The sequence below is a fragment of the Salvelinus sp. IW2-2015 genome, linkage group LG10, assembly GCF_002910315.2.
Source record: "Salvelinus sp. IW2-2015 linkage group LG10, ASM291031v2, whole genome shotgun sequence".
Taxonomy (NCBI): Eukaryota; Metazoa; Chordata; class Actinopteri; order Salmoniformes; family Salmonidae; genus Salvelinus; species Salvelinus sp. IW2-2015.
The window spans coordinates 13,530,476-13,553,923 of NC_036850.1; the positions used below are offsets into that span (position 1 = coordinate 13,530,476).

At 45.4% G+C, this 23,448-nt stretch overlaps 1 pseudogene; it reads right to left on the reverse strand.

Moving 5' to 3' along the window:
* Positions 1 to 7,559: 7,559 nt before the first annotated feature.
* Positions 7,560 to 9,422, reverse strand: LOC139028296 (piggyBac transposable element-derived protein 4-like; annotated as a pseudogene).
* Positions 9,423 to 23,448: the final 14,026 nt, after the last annotated feature.

Here is a 23,448-nt window from a genome sequence, read left to right on the forward strand (position 1 = left end):
CACCTCAAACATACTTCTCTGAAAAAGATATCTCTCTGTGTCTCCAAGGTCAGTGGTGAACAACCACTACGATACATGTTTATTCCACTTGTACTATCCATGCTTAACTTAAAATACCCCCTATAGCAAATCACAAATACTGTATTATTATGTGTAATATTAGCATTAAGTAAAGTGTTGCTACAATGATATATGACAAATAGTATGGTGGGAGTACAAATTGCCTGGGAGCTGAGAGGCATCACTATAGGGGTGAATCACTGATGGAATAAACACTTCTTACTGTTGCTTTGTAATTGTCTCTACCATATTTACATGTTCAAAAATGGAAACCTTTTGTGAGGCACCGGCTAGAATCTCTCCCATGAGTCAGAATGCCATTACATATTCATGGCTTTCTACATGGAAAAAGCCATTTGAGTTCGAGGTGCCAGGGAGAGGTGAGCGAAGGCATGGATTAACAGAGGTGGCAGGGTTGAAGAATACAAACARTTAGGCGATTATGTTTCTGATTGGAATTATGCTTGGCGGGCAGATTTATTCAAAGCATGGAGGACGATTTGATTCTCATCCCTCCTGTCATCTCCTGTCATTTGACATGCAGTGTATGCTGCTGGCGCCCGTCGGMATGTGATGGCATTCAGTTTTAAATGACCTTAAGAGTGATATAGAAGATAAGACTGAAAGTGAAACAGGCAATAAATGAGGTTATTCAATGGCAACACAATATTTCTATTGAATACGGAAATTCTATGTCATATTTAAGATATTTCGTATTTTCATAAATGAAGGACTGCACCAGTTTGATCCCTGACATACTGTGATGCAATTGTGGTCTTCTTTAAATGCAGCCAAAACAGCTTTTTCTTTTTGAAGGCACGCACAGCTACACACACAAGAAACACTTCCGAGAGGATAATTTATGTTCTCAATATAGGATATTGATCTCTAGCTTTTTTGATGTTCTCTGTTTAAAGGATGAGCTTCATTGTTTACCTTTTGACCCGTTCCTCTTTCAGGACCGGATGCAACTGCCAGAGCTCTCTGATACAAGGCAATGAACGGTCCTCTGAGGATACCTTGAGGGTGTTAAGCTAAAGCCGAATAATCAAACTGACCTACAGTACAACAGTGTGTGATTGGTTGTTCGTCCAAGACCACAGTCATGTCAAAGGCATTGTTACAATCCACACACACTAAACATCAAACGTAACCTCAAAAAACATTATTTATGGAAGATAATGAAAATAAAAAATTGCAAACCACCCACTAGCTGTTTTCAATGTCAACCTTTTTGGCTCTTATTGATCTTGGTTACAACCACAACAACTCCTATTTTTTTCACCATGGCAACCTTTTCTCAGAGCACAGATAGACAATAGAGCTAAAGCTAAGGACGTGCACAATAATAGCTCCAGTTGATTCCACGGCTCCAGAGCCAAAAGTCAACTTGTCATGACAACAACAAAGTGAACAAATAGACAAACTCATGAATAAATGCAAACAGGTTTAAATATGCACATAAATCAGTCTGTTCATGGTTTTCTGATGACAACTTGTGCAAAGTTTACAGAGCTGTGCCCCCGTGCAGCCGAAGTGGGATGGGCAGCCCCCTGCTAGCCCCCTGCTGGCCCTGGAGAACACACCACCACCACCTCAGACCTCCATTTACAATCAAAATACAGTTTAGCCGCCACAGTTRCACTCCCCTTCCTTTGTGTTTTGCCGCTAAAGGATCTTCTATATTCCGACTGCAGTATGGTGCTGTGTCAAAGCGTACAGCGTGTCTGGTAGACTGACAGGCCTGTTTATATGCAGAACTCTACATAACCATCCGTCACCTTGGGAGCAGCAGAGCCTCCCAGCCTGAATGATAAAATTCACATTGGCTAAAGTAGACTGAGATGAACAAACGGATCTATATCAAAATGAATCTCAACATGCCATGATTTGTTACACACGCTCACATAAACATTACAGTTCCGGTCACTTAGGGTGATCAGTGGTATTTCCAGCCAGCCAGTCATAGGCCTACACCTACCATACATACAGTTAAAGTCGGAAGTTTACGTACACTTAGGTCGGAGTCATTAAAACTCGTTTTTCAACCYCTCCACAAATTTCTTGTTAACAAACTATAGTTTTGGCAAGTAGGTTAGGACATCTACTTTGTGCATGACACAAGTAATTGTTCCAACAATTGTCTACAGACAGATTATTTCACCTATTTCATTTATTTCACTTAAAATTCTCTGTATCACAATTACAGTGGGTCAGAAGTTTACATACACTAAGTTGACTGTGCCTTTAAACAGCTTGGAAAATTCCAGAAAATTATGTCATGGCTTCAAAATCTTCTGATAGGCTAATTGACATCATTTGAGTCAATTGGAGGTGTACCTGTGGATGTATTTCAAGGTCTACCTTCAAACGCAGTACCTCTTTGCTTGACATCATGGGAAAATCAAAAGAAATCAGCCAAGACCTCAGAAAATAAACTTGTAGACCTCCACAAGTCTGGTTCATCCTTGGGAGCAATTTCCAAACGCCTGAAGGTACCACATTCATCTGTACAAACAATAGTACACAAGTATAAACCATGGAACCACGCAGCCGTCATACCGCTCAGGAAGGAGACACATTCTGTCTCCTAGAGATGAACGTACTTTGGTGCGAAAAGTGCAAATCAGTCCCAGAAAACAGCAAGGACCTTTTGAAGATGCTGGAGGAAAGAGGTACAAAAATATCTATATCCACAGCAAAACAAGTCCCATATCGACATAACCTGAAAGGCCGCTCAGCAATGAAGAAGCCACTGCTCCAAATCCGCCATAAAAAAGCCAGACTACGGTTTGCAACTGCACATGGGACAAAGATCGTACTTTTTGGGAAATGTCCTCTGGTCTGATGAAACAAAAATAGAACTGTTTGGCCATAATGACCATCGATATGTTTGGAGGAGAAAGGGGGAGCTTGCAAGCCAAAGAACACCATCTCAACTGTTAAGCACCGGGTGGCAGCATCATGTTATGGGGGTGCTTTGCTGCAGGAGGGACTGGTGCACTTCACAAAATAGATGGTATTATGAGGGAGGAAAATGATGTGGATATATTGAAGTAACATCTCAAGACATCAGTCAGGAAGTTAAAGCTTGGTCACAAATGGGTCTTCCAAATGGACAATGACACCAACCATACTTCCAAAGTTGTGGCAAAATGCTTAAGGACAACAAAGTCAAGGTATTGGAGTGGCCATCACAAAGCCCTGACCTCAATCCTATAGAACATTGTGGGCAGAACTGAAAAAGCGTGTGCGAGCAAGGAGGCCTACAAAACCCGACTCAGTTACACCAGCTCTGTCAGTAGGATGGGCCAAAAATTCCCCAACTTATTGTGGGAAGCTTGTGGAAGGCCCCCGAAATGTTTGACCCAAGTTAAACTATTTAAAGGCAATCTACAAAATACTAATTGAGTGTATGTAAATTCTGACCCACTGGGAATGTGATGAAAGAAATAAAGCTGAAATAAATAATTCTCTCTACTATTTCTCTGACATTTCACATTCTTAAAATAAAGTGGTGATCCTAACTGACTTAAGACAGGATTAAATGACAGGAAATGTGTTTAAATGTATTTGGGTAAGGTGTATGTAAACMTCCGTCTTCAACTGTACGTATTAGACAGCCAAACCAGCAAACAAGTCTTCAACAAGGCATTACTTTTTACACATGCTGATTAGTAGTTGTTGAATTGTAAACAATATGTAATTGCTTTGATCCTACTGGTATAGTTGAGCCTATAATTGTTTGCAATGAATCTTCCATTTCAAGTGCCTTTTGATGATCTCATCAGCAATGCAGAATTTATATTATCTGAGTGTTCTCCTCAATCTAAGTAGATGTGTGATAGTGGATAACTGACAGGTTGTACCTTCATCTCAGGTAATGTAATGTAACATGTGTGAACAGGAGAGGCGTGTAATGACTAACACAATGTAAAGTGTCCCCTGTTTGAAATACATAATTCTCCAAGTGCATTAGAAAAATAGTGCCTGGTCGCTCTCCCTCCTGCTGGCAGGGAGCCTAGTAACCACTTTCTCAAATAATTCTGTTAGTTACCATTTTCACTGGTATGACAGTCCCTATGTTCTCCAGCACTGGATACAGAGACCCGTGTCCTTCATGGTTGTCAGCCCTCCCTCACACATCGATCTGGCCGGTTTTAAGTGCATTAGACCTCTGTGTTTCAAAGACACCATCCTTAGGTCTTGATCCCCTTAGTGCTGCTTTGACTGTCTAATGTGTGTGTTGTACTGCAGGTTGGATGTACTCTACTGTAGCTAGGCCTGGATACCAGAGATCACCTTTCGTGTCTGAAACTGTGATGCTTACGTTACATTTTCATTCTAGTCATTTAGCAGACACCCTTATCCAGAGCGACTTACAGGAGCAATTAAGGTTAAGTGCATTGCTCAAGGGCACATCAACATATGTTTCACCTATCAGGCTCTGGGATTCTAACCAGCAACCTTTCGATTACTGGCCCAACACTCTCAACCGACATTTTCGTTACTCTTAGATTATCCTTAGAATAAATTTAATTCATAGAATATAGTAGTTGCTGTCATAATAGTTTATTTCCTTTTCTTAAAGATGACTGAGCTAATGAGATCATTTAGGTTGTTTGGCCTCTGAGCAGGCTTTGATACAGTGCAAATTATTTTAATTTGACTAAGGCCATCCTGGAGGACAGCTCTCCCCTTGCCTGGCTGATCGGTGAAGTGCTCTTTAATTGGTTTAAACTTTGCTCTGGCTACCTTGGGATCCACACACTTAATTTCAGCAAAAGGTCAATATCAATAAATCCAATGCTGAGAGAGGGAGAGATGGAGAGGGGAGAGAGGCAGTCTCTGCAGTCTCTTCCCTTTACCTGACCACCAGTAGGGTAGAGAGCTACAGAGCTGACCCTGGCCACCACCACACACCAACAGGGGTCTGGGAAGAAGATTAGAATTTCAAGCTCTGTCGGTCCACCCTCTTGTCAGCTGRTTATTGCCTATYACCTCGGCAAGATGAGGTCAGATTTTCATATTATAGCAAACCAACTCCTTTGGCACAATTGGTAGCAATATATTCAACAGGGGCACAATGAAATGGACAGAGAGGCAATGGGAGAGAGGTGAACAGGATGTGGACAGGGGGAGGTAAAGATATGGGACAGGTGGTCAGTTTAAAGGTGCAAAGCAAAAGAGACTATACAAAAGATTGTTTGCACTATGGAATAGATGAGGATGAACAGAGAGTGATATGAAATGCAATCTACTTTGGAAGGCCTTTCTCATTGCATCAGACCCCCTTTCATGTTTGGGCACTAGGCTATCCTAGCTCTAGAGGAAGCTAGCAGCGGGGATCCAAGGCCAGAGGAGGGGTAAGGGAGGAGAGAGCCTGCAGCCCTCCAGGCCCCCAGGGAAAGTTCCATGGCTCCTTGCTCCCCCCTCAGGATTTAATTCACCCAAATGGAGAGATGAACAGCCTCGCTGATTACATGTCTAATGCTTTCTGCAGCTCATCACTCTCTAAAACCCAAGAGGGTGTCAAGTGTCAGTGTGCAGCGGGTAGGCCGGAGTCAGGTGCAGGACACAGAACTGGAGTAAAAACGTACTTTACTCGAATAAATCTCAAACTAATTCTATACAGTGAAAAATATTCCAGCTCGACACAAAAGAGCGACCACTTAACAAAGAACAAACACGCACAAAACCATGTGGGAACCAGAGGGTTAAATAGGGAATAAATTATAACGTAATGGAAACCAGGTGTGTACAATAAAGACAAAACAAATGTAAACGTAGATCGGTGGCGGCTCGCACAGTATACGCCAGGGCCCCCTTGATGTCCAGAGGGGGCGGAGGAAACTCCCGCACCTCAGACTGCTGGAGCGGACCAGCCACCACCGGCCTGAGGAGAGACACATGGAACGAGGGGTTAATACGGTAATCAGGGGGAACTGTAACCTATAACAAACCTCGTTCAATCTCCTCAGGACTTTAAATGGCCCCACAAACCACGGACCCAGCTTCCGGCAGGGCAGGCAAAGGGGTAGGTTTCGGGTCGAGAGCCAGACCACACTGCGGTGGCGGTGAGCGTCCTATGTCTCCTCCGAGCGCCGAAACCATTCGTCCACCGCAGGTGCCTCAATCTGGCTCTGATGCCACGGTGCCAGGACGGGCTGATAACCTAGTACACACTGAAAAGGAGATAGGTTAGTGGAGGAGTGGCGGAGGGAGTTTTGGGCCATCTCTGCCCAGGGGATGAAAGCCGCCCACTCCCCCGGCCGGTCCTGGCAATAGGACCGCAGAAACCTACCCACATCCTGGTTAACTCTCTCCACCTGTCCGTTACTCTCGGGGTGAAAACCTGAGGTGAGGTTGACCGAGACCCGTTCCATAAACGCCCTCCAGACCCTAGACGTGAACTGGGGACCCCGATCAGAAACTATATCCTCAGGCACCCCGTAGTGCCGGAAGACGTGGGTGAACAGGGCCTCCYCAGTCTGTAGAGRCYTAGGGAGACCGGGKAAAGGAAGGAGARGGCAGGACMTAGAAAACCGWTCCAKAACYACCAGGATCGTGGTGTTTCCCTGTGACGGAGGAAGATCCGTCACGAAATCCACCGATAGGTGTGACCACGGCCGTTGTGGAACGGGTAGGGGTTGTAATTTCCCTCTGGGCAGGTGTCCAGGTGCCTTGCAATGGGCGCACACCGAGCAGGAGGAAACATAAATCCTCACGTCCTTAGCTAAAGTGGGCCACCAGTACTTCCGAATAAGACAGAGCACTGTCTGACCGATGCCAGGATGACCAGAGGAGGGTGACGTGTGGGCCCAACAGATCAAACGATCCACTTCCCATACCACCGGTGCCACCAGGCAAGAAGCCGGAAGTATGGGAGTGGGATCCGTGGACCGCTTCTCTGTGTCATACATCCGAGACAGTGGGTCTGCCTTAGCGTTCTGYGAACCTGGTCTGTAGGATAGGGTGAAAACAAAACGGGTGAAAAACATGGCCCACCTTGCCTGGCGAGGGTTCAGTCTCCTCGCTGCCCGGATGTACTCCAGATTGCGGTGGTCAGTCCAAATGAGGAAAGGGTGTTTAGCCCCCTCAAGCCAATGCCTCCACGCCTTCAGAGCCTTGACAACAACCAACAGCCAACAGTTCCCGGTCCCCCACATCATAGTTTCGCTCCGCCGGGCTGAGCTTCTTCGAAAAGAAAGCACCGGGGCAGAGCTGAGCACCCGAGCGCTGAGACAGCACAGCTCCTATCCCAGCCTCGGATGCGACCACCTCTACTATAAATGCCAAGGAGTGATCAGGATGAGCCAACACGGGAGCCGAGGTAAACAGAGCCTTCAGGTGACCAAAAGGCCTGTCCGCCCCAGCTGACCACTGCAGTCGCACCGGTACCCCCTTCAGCAGTGAGGTAATGGGAGCCGCTACATGACCAAAACCCAGGATAAACCTCCGGTAGTAGTTGCCAAACCCTAGAAACCGCTGCACTTCCTTTACCAGCGGGCAGTCATCCATCTGCAGCAGTACGTTCCAACCACCTTGTCCAGGTTGTCCACGCCGTCTTTGTTGCAGTTGTAGTCTAGGATGATGGCCGGCTTCCTGTCGTGGCGACCACTAATGTCGGCCTCTGTGTGCAGCTTGCTCAGAAGTAGCACATTCTTCTTTTTCTTTGCCAGGTAGGACACTAGAGTGGCGGTGGGCGTGAAGGCAAACCTTGAGGACAAGACCTGTTTGCCCTTTGACGCGAGCAGCGCTGGCGGGAGCTCGGCCTTGTTCTTTCGCACCGTGCCGACCATGGTGAGGTTCCTCTTGAGGAGCTGCTGTCCGAATTCATAGGATGTGAAGAAATTGTCACACGTGACATTGTGACCACTTAGTCCCTTTGTCAGATCGAGGACGATGCCTATCCCCTTGTTTTTCTCGGGGCCTCCGCTGGTCGCCTTGCCGGTGTAGACTTTCATCTTCCAAGCGTAGCTGGATTTGGCGTCGCAGGCCACCCATGACTTGATGCCGTATTTTGCTGGCTTGCTGGGAATGTACTGTCGGAATGGACTGCGGCCTTTGGCGGGAGAATAGATTAGCGTTATTACTGGCTTAATAATTGGGGCCAATGACGTTTATGACCTCTCTTATGGCTGCAAGTCTTGCGGGTCTCGACTGTTGGTCGTCGAATCGTAGCAGCCTCGAGTACTAGTGAAAGACCTTGAGTGGCATGGTGGCACGAAATATGGTCCTGCCGCTCTCCGCGTACCATAGGCTGGCCGTGGCCTCACCTCGGGACCTGTAGACGCCCGCTAGGATTAGCAGCCCTATGTAGGCACGCAGGTCAGTGGCGTCCATGGCTCGCCAGCCGTCACCGTATTTTCGCACCCCCTGCAGATTTGTCATGTCCAAAATTATCCTTTCTATTGCCAGTGTGACGAACAAGTAGAAGGTGGACGCGATGTCATGGGCATGCGACACGGCATAGGTTGTGGGGCTCGGCGTCATGGCCGGGTCAGGGTGGCAGATCACACGGGCCCGGTCATGATAGGCCACGGGGGACCATTTGATTTTGCCATTTTTTGACAACAACGTCTCCCTTTCGGCTTGCGCGGAGGCGATCTCTTCCTCTTGGTCTTCCTCTTGGTCTTCCTCCGAAGAGCACGATGACGCGTCGCTGTCCTCGCACTCGGGGTTGTATTCCTCCCCGTCTTCATCTTCCGACACATCCTCCTCCTCTTCGGAATCAGAGTAGTCTTCTTCATGATGGACACTGGAGAAAATTTGTTCTAGAACCTGCGCGGAGGTGAAACGCATGGTCATGGCTTGGGTCCACTGAGCAGCGGGGAAGACCACATAGCACGGGGGTACCGACGACGTGTGCCGCTGACAATATTACTATCCTCTCTACAGCCAGATTACACGGGCGACATGAATCAACAAGGCACGTGTTCACCCCTGTTGCACCACTGGGCTCCCGTGTAGTACGCCTGCAGTACACGCCTGCTCGGGTAGCAACTTCATGCAGTGCTGGCTACCCTCCCCCTGGACACCATTGGGTCCACTTGGCTGCCCTCTTGCACACGACGGGACATGTCTGGACATGTGTAGCCGTGCTGTTCACCCATGGACCACTGGGCATGTGTAGCTGTGCTGTTCACCCATGGACCACTGGGCTCCCGGGTAGCATGGGGGTCGTGGGATAGCAACTTCATGCAGTGCTGGCTACCCTCCCCCTGGACACGGCGGGACATGTCTGGGTATGTGTAGCCGTGCTGTTCACCCATGGACCACTGGGCATGTGTAGCCGTGGTGTTCACCCATGGACCACTGAGCTCCCGGGTAGCACGGGGGTCGTGCGATAGCAACTTCATGCAGTGCTGGCTGCCCTCTTGCAAACGGCGGGACTAGTCTGGGCATGTGTAGCCGTGCTGTTCACCCTTGCACCACTGGGCTCCCGGGTAGCACGGGGGTCGTGGGAAAGCAACTTCATGCAGTGCTGGCTGCCCTCTTGCACATGGTGGGACATGTCTGGGCATGTGTAGCCGTGCTTGTCACCCTTTCACCACTGGGCTCCCGGTGTACTACATGGACCACTGAACTCAGGGGCCTTGCTCTACCTGCACACAGGACAGCGGGAGGCCTTTACACAGCCTCTCACTGCCTCCCTCCCACTCACAGATGCTACACACACAGTAGACATGATAACATACACCTTGCTAGTGGTGCCTTGGTCACTCTGACACGAGCACAGCGGGGACCCCTCGAAACTCAGGGCCTGGGTCACTCTGACCCCAGGACAGCGGGAGACCCCTGCACCCAGTACAAACAATAACATACACCTTGCTAGTTGTGGCTGGGTCACTCTGACCCCAGGAAAGCGGGGACCCCGCACACAACCTCCCTCCCACTCACAGATGCTACACACACAGTAGACACGATAACATACACCTTGCTAGTGGTGGCTGGGTCACTCTGACCTGATCTCAGCGGGAGACCCACTGAACGCAGGGCCTGGGTCACTCTGACCCGAGCACAGCGGAAGACCCCCTGCACATAGTACACACAATAACATACACCTACCTTGCTAGTGGTGACTGGGTCACTCTGACCCCAGGACAGCGGGAGACCCACTGAACGCAGGGCCTGCGTCACTCTGACCCGAGGACAACGGGAGGGTTAATGAACCATCTGCCTCCTGTGTCTGCATATTGGTCTTGCCCTGTGTCGTTATAGTATGAACTGGCCATGACTGACCCAGCTGACTCAGACCGGTTCCGCAACGCTGTCTCCCTGCAGAGAGCCACCATTGTAAAATATGAGGAGCTACTTCAGAGCCTTATGGAAGGTCTCCATACGCTGTCGGGATGCCATGACCAGAGTTTCAAGACGCTACTAGATCAATTCCATGGACTATCTATCAGGCAGCATGCCAACGGAGACCTCCCGGACGCTCAGTAATTCCCCTGCCAGTGAAGATTTTGAACAGCCTACCCTGGCTTCCCGAGAACCCTGCTTACCTCCTCCTGAGCGCTATGTTGGGGACCCTGGAACCTGCCAGGCGTTTCTTTCCCAGTGCTCCCTCATCTTTGAGCTGCAGCCCTCTTCGTTCCCTTCGGACCGTTCAAGAATATCTTATAATGCTAATGTCTGGTAAAGTGCTCTCCTGGGCTATGGCGGTTTGGGAGCAACAATCCACCATTTGCCTTCGTCTGGAGGATTTCATGGCGGAGGTGAGGAAGGTATTCGATTCTCCGGTGTTCGGGAGAGAGGCAGCTTGAAAGCAACTTCAATTATGTTAAAAGTCCCCTAGTGTGGCAGACTATGCAGTAGACTTTTGCACGTTGGCCGCTGAGAGTGCCTGGAACCCGGAGTCTCTGTTCGATACCTTTCTTCATGGACTATCCGAGGAGATTAAAGACGAGCTCGCAGCTCGGGAGTTACCCCTGGACCTCGACTCTCTCATAGCCTTAACAATAAAGATCGATGGACGTCTACGGGAGCACAGGAGGGAGATGAAGTCTGTTTTCGGCCCAACTCATTCATTCACGGCTGCTTGCTTGCCCCGAAGAACTCCGGAAGTCCCCGACGCCTGCATTTCCGAGAGGATCCGAAGGCAACTAATTCTCTACAGTGCCTACGCAACGGGGCAGAGCTAGGCTGTCGCCTCAGGAACGAATACAGAGGCTTAACTCCAACAGTTGCATGTATTGTGGTGCTAAGGGCATTACAAATCCGCCTTTCCAGTAAAAGACCAGACTCATCAGCTAGGTAAGAGTACTATGGTGGGCCATACGGGGAGTTTTCTAACTCCATTTACTCGTACTCTCTTCCATGTCATTCTGCTGTGGMGTGACCGGTCTAAATCTCTCCGAGTGCTCATTGACTCTGGAGCTGATGAGAGTTTTATGGACGCTACTCTAGTATCGGAGCTTGATATCTCCATATCTCCAACTCCTCTCCATTCCCATGGATGCCAGAGCACTGGATGGACGCACCATAGGCAGGGTCACTCATAGTATGGTGCCCATTAACTTATTGTGAATAGGGGGGCGCTGTTTTCACTTTGGAAAAAATCTTGCCCAAATTAAACGGCCTCGTACTCTGTTCTAGATCATACAATATGCATATTATTATTACTATTGGATAGAGAACACTCTGAAGTTTCTAAAACTGTTTGAATTATATCTGTGAGTAAAACAGAACTCATTTGGCAGCAAACTTCCATACAGAAAGTGAAAAATCTGAAAACGAGGCTCAATTGGCTTTTATTTATCGATATGTATGCACTTCATACGCCTTCCACTAGATGTCAACAGGCAGTAGAAGGTTGAATGGGGTGTCTAGCTTGATGTGAGGCCGAATAAGAGCTTTTGGAGTGGCAGGTCCGGTATTTTGTCAGTTTTCGACGGCGCGCGGGGGAACTCGACATTGTCTTCTGAAAAGCGTTCGGTATACACGGCAAATTGCTCCGGCAAAGAACTCATCATAAACTTTACTAAAAAATACATGTTGTACAGCAAATGAAAGATACACTGGTTCTTAATGCAACCACTGTGTTAGATTTAAAAAAATAACTTTAGTAGAACATACAGCATGCAGTATTGTGAGACAGCGCTCACATATTCTCCGCCTTGTTGGAGCCAACATTTACCACAAAAATACGAAATAACATCATAAATATTCTCTTACCTTTCTTGAGCTTCCATCAGAATGTTGTGCAAGGAGTCCTATTTCCAGAATAAATCGTTGTTTGGTTTTAGAATGTCCATTTCTTCTGTCAAATTAGCAACTTTGGCTAGCCATGTGGAGCTCACGTGTCCAAGAAATGTTTGTGCCTGGAACGAAAAATTCCAAAAGTCCCAATAAACGTTGAATAAACTGATCAAACTCGGTTGAAAAATCCTACTTTATGATGTTTTTCTCATATGTATCAAATAAAATCAGAGATTAGATTAGGTGACTGTCCAAAATATCTCCGGAGATTTTGGTGAATTGTTGCTACGTATTCACAATGTATAACCACGATTTGCAGCTCTAAATATGCACATTTTCGAACAAAACATAAATGTATTGTATAACATGATGTTATAAGACTGTCATCTGATGACGTTGTCCAAAGGTTAGTGATTCATTTTATATCTATTGCTGTTTTTGCGAAAGCTATGTTTGCGGTGGATAAATGGCGTTGTGTGTGGCTATTGTGATGAGCTAATATAAATTCTATATGTGTGTTTTCGCTGTAAAACACTTAAAAAATCGAAATATTGGCTGGATTCACAAGATGTTTACTTTCATTTGCTGTACACCATGTATTTTTCATAATGTTTATGATGAGTATTTATGTATTCACGTTGCTCTCTGTATATTATTCTGGCTGCTTTGGTGCTATTTGTGATGGTGGCTGCAATGTAAAACAAGGATTTGTAGCTATAAATATGCACATTTTCGAACAAAACATAAATGTATCGTATAAATGATGTTATAAGACTGTCATCTGATGAAGTTGTTCAAGGTTAGTGATTAATTTTATCTCTATTTGTGGGTTTTGTGAAAGCTACCTATGCGGTGGAAACATGGTGAAAATATGCTGTTGTGTGTTTGGCTATTGTGATTAGCTAATTAAATACATATTGTGTTTTCGCTGTAAAACATTTTTAAAAATCGGAAATGATGGCTGGATTCACAAGATGTTTATCTTTCATTTGCTGTATTGGACTTGTGATTTCATGAAAATTATATTATATGATATCCTTGTCCCGTTAGGCTAGGCTATGATGAGGATGCTCCGGATCCGGGATGGGTATCACTGAAAGGTTAACTTCTTATGGATAGGGTGGCAGCATTTTCACGTTTGATGAAAAGCGTGCCCAGAGTAAACTGCCTCCTACTCAGTCCAGATGCTAATATATGCATATTATAGTAGTATTGGATGAAAAAACACTCTGAAGTTTCTAAAACTGATGCCTGTGAGTATAGCAGAACTCATATGGAAGGCAAAAACCTGAGAAAAATCCACCCAGGAAGTGGGAAATCTGAAGTTGGTCGATTTTAACTCAGCTCCTATTGAAGATACAGTGGGATATTGGTCATCTTGCACTTCCTAAGGCTTCCCTAGATGTCAAGCAGTCTTTAGAATGTTGTTTCAGGCTTCTACTGTGAAGGGGCTGAATGAGAGGGAATGAGTCAGAGGTCTGCCAGCAGCCACGGGCTCATATGCGCGGTCATGAGAAAGTTACCGTTCCATTGCTTTTCTAAGAGCCAGTAATATAACTTTTTGGAATTTTCGTCCGACATTCCGCTGGACTTGCCGCGCCTCGTGAGTTTCGTATCTTTGGTTTACTGGTATATTACTGCATCCATTTAGGCGTACATAGAGCATATGACTGAAAAAGAGATTTTGGACATAAATGATGGACTTATGGAACAAATCAAACATTTATTGTGGAACTGGGATTCCTGGAGTGCATTCTGACGAAGATCATCAAGGTAAGTTAATATTTATAATGCTATTTCTGACTTATGTTGACTCCAACATGGCGGATATCTTCTTGGGTTGTGAATGTCTCTGAGCGCCGTACTCAGATTATTGCACGGTTTGCTTTTTCCGTAAAGTTTTTTTTAAAATCTGACACAACGGTTGCATTAAGGAGAAGTGTATCTTTAAATCTGTGAATAACAGTTAATCTTTTATTAATGTTTATTATGAGTATTTCTGTGATTTGATGTGGCTCTGTGCAAATTCACGGGATGTTTTGGAGGCAAAGCCAATGTAAACTGAGGTTTTTGGATATAAATATGAACTTGATCGAACAAAACATACATGTATTGTGTAACATGTTGTCCCGGGAGTGTCATCTGATGAAGAATATCAAAGGTTAGTGATTCATTTTATCAATATTTCTGCTTTTGTGGACTCCTCTCTTTGCTTGGAAATCGCTGTATGCTTTCTGACTAGTTGCTGACCTAATATAATGATATGTTCTGCTTTCGGCGAAAAGCTTTTTTGAAATCGGACACTGTGGTTGGATTAACTTCTCTAGGGTAGGGGCAGCATTTGGAATTTTGGATGAAATGCATGCCCAAATTAAACTGCCTGCTTCTCGGGCCCAGAAGATATGATATGCATATAACTGGTAGATTTGATGAAACACTCTAAAGTTTCCAAAACTGTTATAATAGTGTCTGTGAGTATAACAATACACTGATTTGGCAGGTGAAAAACCTGAGAAAAATCCATTCAGGAAGTTTTTTTGGGGGGGTTTTGTAGTTTTCTATTCAATGCATTACAGTATCCATTGACTTAGGACTCAAATTGCAGTTTCTATGTCTTCCACTAGATGTCAACAGTCTTTAGAAATTGTTTCAGGCTTGTATTCTGAAAAATGTGTAAGTAAGAGCAGTCTGAATGGACGGACGCTAAAGTGTCACAGAGCTTTTTCATGAGCGAGACTGAGAGAGTGCCTTTCTTGTTTACCTTTTAAATTGACGACGTTATTGTCCGGTTGAAATATTATCGATTATTTAGGCTAAAAACAACCTGAGGATTGAATATAAACATCGGTTGACATGTGTTTCTATGAACTTTACGGATACAATTTGATTTTTTTGTCTGCCTGTTTTGACTGCGTTTGAGCCTGTGGATTACTGAAGAAAACGCGCGAACAAAACGGAGGTTTTTGGATATAAAGAGACTTTCTGAACAAAAGGAACATTTATTGAGTAAATGAATGTCTGCTGAGCGCAACCATACGAAGATCATCAAAGGTAAGGGATTAATTTTATCTCTATTTCTGACTTGTGTAGCTGTTCTACTTGGCTGGTTACTGTTTGTAATGATTTGTCTAGTGGGCTATGTTCTCAAATAATCGTAAGGTATGCTTTCGCCGTAAAGCATTTTTTAAATCTGACACCGTGGTTGGATTCACAAGAAGTTAATATTTAAACCTATGTAAAATATGTTTTGTTTTCTGAATTTTTATAATGAGTATTTCTGTATTTGAATTTGGCGCCCAGCAGTTTCACTGGCTGTTGAAGTGGGACTGGCCGTCTCACGCACCCAAGAGAGGTTAACGAGAATTTTATCTTTAAAATGGTGCCTAATACTTGTATGTTTGAGAAAATTGAATTATGAGAATTCTGTTGATTGAATTTGGCGCCCTGCAATTTCATTGGCTGTTGGCGAGGGGTTCCGCTAGCGGAGGAGGACATTGAGGACTCTCTGACATCACGGTGAAGAATCTCTACCCTCTACTACTCCTCTCCTCAGCTTTCGAACCTCTCCAGGAGGCAACCAACTATTCCAAGTTGGACCTTCGGAACGCCTACCACCTAGTTCGGCTATGTGAAGGAGACGAGTGGAAGACAGCCTTCAGCACAGCTAGCGGACACTTTGAGTACCTGGTCATGCCGTTTGGACTCACCATCGCTCCCGCAGTGTTCCAGGCCCTGGTCAACGATGTGCTCCGTGACATGTTGAATAGATTTGTGTTTGTCTACCTCGACGACATCCTTGTTTTCTCCCGTTCTGCTCAAGAACAGTCGGCTGGCACTCGCTACATGTTCGTCGTCAGACCCACTGGCTCCAGGTCATCTACAAGGCTATGCTAGGTAAAGCGCCACCTTATCTCAGTTCACTGGTCACGATGGCAACACCCACCCGTAGCACGTGCTCCAGCAGGTGTATCTCACTGATCATCCCTAAAGCCAAAACCTCATTTGGCCGCCTTTCCTTCCAGTTCTCTGCTGCCTGCGACTGGAACGAATTGCAAAAATCTCTGAAGTTGGAGACTTTTATCTCCCTCAACAACTTTAAACATCTGCTATCTGAGCAGCTAACCGATCGCTGCAGCTGTACATAGTCCATCGGTATATAGCCCACCCAATTGACCTACCTCATCCCCATACTGTTTTTATTTATTTACTTTTCTGCTCTTTTGCACACCAGTATCTCTACTTGCACATGATCATCTGATGATTTATCACCCCAGTGTTAATCTGCTAAATTGTAATTATTCGCTCCTATGGCCTATTTATTGCCTACCTCCTCATGCCTTTTGCACACATTGTATATAGATTCTCTTTTTTTCTTTTTCCCCCTACTATGTTATTGACTTGTTTATTGTTTACTCCATGTGTAACTCTGTGTTGTTGTCAGTTCACACTGCTATGCTTTATCTTGGCCAGGTCGCAATTGCAAATGAGAACTTGTTCTCAACTAGCCTACCTGGTTAAATAAAGGTGAAATAAAAATAAAATAAAATAAAAAACACGTTCTCCATGTCCGACAAGTCCTTCAGTGCCTCCTAGAAAACCAGTTGTTCGTGAAAGCTGAGAAGTGCGAATTCCACAGCTCCACTATCTCCTTTCTGGGATACGTCATCGCTGAAGGGAGTGTTCAGATGGATCCTGAAAAGGTGAGAGCGGTGGTGGATTGGCCCCAACCCACATCCAGAATGCAGCTAAACTGTTTCATGGGATTTGCTCATTTCTACCACGGCTTCATTCGGGGCTACAGCCCCCTGGCGGCTCCCCTCTCTGCACTCATTTCTCCCAAGGTGTTTTTGGACCTCAAGCGTCGGTTTACTACAGACCTCATCCTTATCATCAGGATCCGTCCCGTCAGTTCTTGGTTGAGGTCGACGCTTCTGACTTTGGAGTGGGGGATTTTCATCTGTGTTTTTCATAGCTGTCTATTTACCACCACAAACCGATGCTGGCACTAAGACCGTACTCAACGAGCTTTATAGGGCCGTAAGCAAATAAGAAAATGCTCATCCAGAGTCAGGGCTCTTGCTGGCCGTGGATTTGAGTGCAGGAAAATTCTGCAATCCATTTTCTTCTTTTTTTACCAGCATGTCACCTGTGCAACTAGAGAAATAAATATTCTAGAGTACCTTTACTCCACACACAGGCAAATCTGACCATAACTCTATTCTCCTGATTCCTGCATACAAGATAAAACTCAAACAGGAAGTACCAGTGACACGCTCAATATGGAAGTGGTCCGATGAAGCGGAGGCTAAGCTACAGGACTGTTTTTCTAGCACAGACTGGAATACGTTCCAGGATTCATCTGATGGTATTGAGAAGTTTACGTTGTCAGTGCATTGACAAAGTTGTCCCCATAGTGACCGTATGTACACATCCCGAACAGAAGCCATGGATTACAGGCAACATCCACACTGAGCTAAAGGCTAGAGCTGCCACTTTCAAGGCGTGGAACAATAATCCAGACGCTTATAAGAAATCCCGCTAAGCCCTCCAACGATCCATCAAACACGCAGAGCGTCAATACAGGACTAAGATGGAATCTTACTACACCGGCTCTGACGCTCGTCGGATGTGGCAGGGCTTGCAAACTATCACGGATTACAAAGGGAAGACGAGAGCTGCCCAGTGAGGCCAGCCTACCAGACAAGCTAAATGCCTTGTAAGCTCGCTTTGAGGCAAGCAACACTGAACCATGCGTGAGAGCACCAACTGTTCCGGACAACTGTACGATCACGCTCTCCATAGCCGATGTGAGTAAGACCTTTAAACAGGTTAACATTCACAAGGTCGCAGGGTCAGATGGATTACCAGGATGCGTACTCAAAGCAGGGTCAGACGGATTACCAGGATGCGTCCTCAGAGCATGTACTGACCAGCTGGCAAGTGTCTTCACTGACATTTTCAACCTCTCCCTGAACCATGTTGCAAGCAAACCACCATAGTCCCTGTGCCCAAGGACGCAAATGTAAATTGTCTAAATAACTACCGAACCATAGCACTCACATCTGTAGCCATGAACTGCTTTGAAAAGCTGGTCACGGATCACATCAACACCATCAGCCCAGAAACCCTGGTCCCAATCTAATTTGCAAATCGCTACAACAGATCCACAGATGACTTAATCTTTACTGCACTCCACGCTGCCCTTTTTCACCAGGATAATTGACTACAGCTCAGTGTTCAACACCATAGTGCCTGTAATGGAACACCTCCCTCTGCAACTGAATCTTAGACTTCCTGATGGGCTGCCCCCATCATAACATTTAAGGTCAGGGTGAGAACACGTGGTTTTCTTCTCACATGTGAAAGGTGGCTTTAAAACTTCTTATGGCTGCAGTCCCGTTAACGGGATCGATATGACAACAGCCAGTCGAAGTGCAGGGCGCCAAATTCAAAAAACAGAAATCTCATACTTAAAATTCCTCAGACATTCATGTGTCTTATATCATTTTAAAGCTAATCTTGTTGTTAATCCCACAAAAGTGTCCAATTTCAAATAGGCTTTTCAGCGAAAGCACTACAAACGATTATGTTAGGTCACCACAAAACCACAATAACCACAGCCATTTTTTCCAGCTAAAGATAGCTTTCACAAAAAACAGAATAGAGATAAAATTAATCACTAACCTTCGATTATTTTCATCAGATGACACTCATAGGACTTCATGTTACACAATACATGCATATTTTGTTTGATTAAGTTCATATTTATATAAAAAAATCTGAGTTTACATTGAGGCGTTAGATTCACTAGTTGCAAAAACATCAAGTGACTTTGCATAGCCACATCGTTTCAACAGAAATACTCAACATAAATATAAATGATAATATAAGTAATACACATAGAATTATAGATATACCTCTCCTTAATGCAACCGCTGTGTCAGATTTCKAAAAAACTTTACGGAAATATAAACCATGCAATAATCTGAGAKGGAGCTCAGATGATTAGCCAAATTAGCCACCATGTTGGACTCAACAGAAACCAGAAAATACATGATAAATGTTTCCTTACCTTTGATGAATTCATCAGAATGCAGTCCTAGGAATCCCAGATCCACAATAAATGCTTGATTTGTTCGTTCATGTCCGTTATTTATGTCAAATTAGCTACTTTCGAATTGTTTACCAAATACCCTAACCAAAGTCTCAAAGCGCGACCACTATAACGTGACGAAATGTCCAAACGTTCAGTTACAGTCAGTAGAAACATGGCAAACGATGTACTGAATCAATCTTTAGAATGTTGTTAAAATACATATTGAATAACGTTCCAACCGGAGAATTAAATCGACTTCAATTGAGAGATGGAACGGAGCTGCCTCTCACGTGAACGCGCGTGTTGAATGCATGGTCACCTCATGGCAATGATTACTAAATTCTGTCTCCTTCGACCCCCCTTCACATTAGAGTCATCAGACTTAGTTCTATTGACTGTTGACATCTAGTGGAAGCCGTAGGAAGTGAAAACTCATCCATATCTCTCTGTATTTTCAATAAGAGCTTGGTTGAAAATATGGCACCCCCAGAAAAAATCCAAACAGGAAGTGGAACTTCTCAGGTTTTTGCCTGCCATATGAGTTCTGTTAATCTCACAGACTTCAAACAGTTTTAGAAACTTTAGAGTGTTTTCTATCCAATACTAATAATAATATGCATATATTAGCAACTGAGACTGAGGAGCTGGCCGTTTACAATGGGCACCTTTCATCCAAGCTACTCGATAATGCCCCTTCAGCCATAAGAAGTTAACATGTGAACTCAATTTTAATATATGTGAAAATATGGTTTCACATGTGAAATTTAAGCTCAACATGTGAAAACAGCTATTTCACAAGTAAAAAAATGTGATTTCTCATTTGAAAATGTTACCTGTTTTTTTTGCAAGGTCCTTTTCCCCAGCCACTACTATCATCAATCATGATATTGTGTCAACTGTCAATCATCTCTGAACGTTTAAAGCCTCTCATTTGTCATGTGTGACTTTGATTGTCCAGCTACGACTATTCGCAGTTAGCCAAGCTTATTCACTCTGGTCTTTTCTCTCTCTCTCTCTATCAGCWGAATGGGGAACACAGTGGTGGACATGGCTTCTGTAGAGCAGTGTCTACTGCTGCACAATGGAGCAGTAATTGGGTGATTATTCTGTCTGGTCACCATGCATCACTGCCCATATGACCTCACAGAAAACCATCATCAGCCAAGGGAAATGGGCTTCTCCTGCAATCAGCCAGGGCTGCAAACTGACTTCCCCAGCAACTCCCTAACAGCAGTATTAACTCATGACATGGTTTGCAGAYGAGGGAGGCTGCCATTAGCGATAGAGGATAGTTGTGGATACTAGACTGTATTCCTGCTACACACAGACACGTGCGCATACAGAGGCCCGCCGTAAATACATCTCTTTCTCTTTATTCTATTCTATTTTTCCATCGCAAGTCCACTTCGCTATGCCTGCCCACACACAACATTCAATGGGGCATCATTTACCATTACGGCTTATAATCAATCAAGCATGTTTACCAGGTTGCCTAGAGGGTACACGTGGATGGAGAAATAAGAAACAGTGAACAACAATATGACCAGGGAACAAATTGAAAAGGGTTTGTGTTCCATCAAGTGAAACCATCACAGCGTCACTAATTCCCTTATTGAGGTGAGAGCCAATAAGCACAATTAACAGACCACCTGCAGAGGCAGAACACTACTCGGCGTATCGTATCCAACCCTCCTATATACTGGAGCCAATCTACAACAGTTACCTTCACATTACTGAGACACACAGCACTATAACCACACATAGCAGCTTTAGCTCTGTGGATACCTAGCAGTACAATACGATGGTTTCAATGACGTAACATTTCAAAATAATCTACAAAACATAATTTTATCACTACATTTCTTGTCACAAACAAGCCATATATACTCTGATATGTAGCCCATAGGCCTGGCTCCTGTATGTTTTATATTAATACAAACACATAGCATTGAATGTATTGACTAGAGCACAGCTCAATGTGCGCTGCGACAAGTACAGTAAATGCATATACAGTATCATGAAATCAATGCATCACGGTCGATTCCAGAGACAGGTACGTATGCTATATGTTCTCCATCTGAGTGCTTTCAGACCTAAAAGCCATCTCTCTACCTGTTCATCCATGTTGATGACCTGAGGAGTTATGACCTCATCACCACATACTGTATGATTTCACACGTCTCAAGGAACCCTGCTTGATCGGCTCTCCATGAAGGCATGAAGGACACTAAAGGAGGGTGACTGTATTGTTGTAATGGCTCTGGTAAAACAGCCATCCCTGCTCCTCCTATCCCATCAAAGGGAGAGGAACACTGCCGCTACCTCAGCCAATCTCAAATCTACTTCAAAATTGTACCTCCCTCACTCCCATCATTGTCTTTGGGGGACACAGTGGCAGAAGGTGAAGTGACACATGTTCCCCTCGCCAAGGACGAAGGGTCATCTGTGCTGGCCAGCACCAGTGGGACGGTGCCAGGGATGACAGCTCGTCGTCACATGTCCCGCATCACGCCGTGACAGTCTGAGACGACAGTCCCAATCAACTCAGGCCTGGGCGGCTAGCCGCCTAACAGCATTTCATGTCCGATTAGGTTAGGAGGTGCTGGCACTCATCCCCAGGGACGGCTCTGTCATAGGCAGCTCTGCCAGAGGAGAAGAAGGTTACCTGGGATGGAGCTCCTGTGGAGTGGGTGTTGGGGCGAAGTGGAGTGGGTCTCCAAAAGGGTTAAGTCATTCTGGCTATTCTAGTCTGCCACTTTTCAAAAAACCTCACTAGGCCCAAAATACTGCCATGTGTGGAATAGTGAAATTGAAAAATGTTTTTTGATGTTGAAACAAAATAGCTGAGACAATCGGGTGGGTTCACCATCTCTCACCTCTAAATACAGAACTGCATTTCAAATCTGCCTGGGAGTAGTCTAGTCAGTAGGGGTGATGGCTCCGAAAATGCTTTGATAAAAACGGAGAGAGTTGACCAGTGAGGCGTGTGATGCAAATTAAATTCCTCTAACAGAGAATCTGATTGAAGTCAGAGAGGAACTGGCCAAGCTGAACACAGTCAGATCCCACAAGCTCATCATCTCTGCCTCGGGCTCCTTGGTTTGCAACAAGATCCCCCCCCCACCCCCTGTCCTACCCGCATCGCAGACCCACAGATGTGGCAGCAGCCTCATTTAAATGCCTCGCTCAAACGTGGGCCGTGTCTCTCCAGCCACCAACTGTAATGGCGCGTGGCAGGCAACTTTCAGTCCTCCGAGACAGACTATTGTCTCCTGTTCCTGTTTCACTTGGCTTTAGGTGATACACAAACATGTCTGAACCTCCATATTGCCGGCTTGGCCTTTCTCATTAGAGACATGCTGAGGGAGGGGAGCGCCTCTCTCTCTCTCTCTGAGACAGGGGAGTCTGGGGCAATTTTAGAAGCAGATGAGCCACAGAGTAGTGTCATGGCTGCCATGTCTGTCCATGGCTCTGCTAAATCACAGTAGTCATAGGCTCAGGATCAGCAGTGCTAATATTAGCTTCTCTGCCAGACAGATGGAGGAAGGGAGGGAGGGACGAGAGGGAGGCCCTGCGCCCAATGTGACAGATAATGCCCGTCCGCAGCCCCTGAGGTACGTTAGCGATGCTTATTTAAACAGCCTGGCTGAATGTTGCTCTTTAAATGGAATGAAATAGTCCCATCAAGGCCCCACACTCCACTCCCCAGTTATGGCTTTCCACGGCTCAAAAGCCTCCCGTTGCCGTGCTAGCCGGGTTGATTAACTGTAAGTGGAGCTGACTTGGCGGAGAAGACAGCGGCGGATAATATGATAGTGTTGGAGGTTGGGTGGAAGGATTGTGGGAAAACAAAATATGGGGGATCTACATAACCTTTCATTTCAACTCTTTTAACCAAAATGTGCCTTTGGAAAGGCAATACTCCGACTAGCCTGCTTAATATTCCCCTCACACCTTGATCCACATTGAACTATATATACTTCCTTGGAGAGGAACGAGGTTATAATGGCCCTGCGGTAAGGACCAGGTTATAATGGCCCTGCTGTAAGGACAGGTTATAATGGCCCTGCTGTAAGGACCAGGTTATA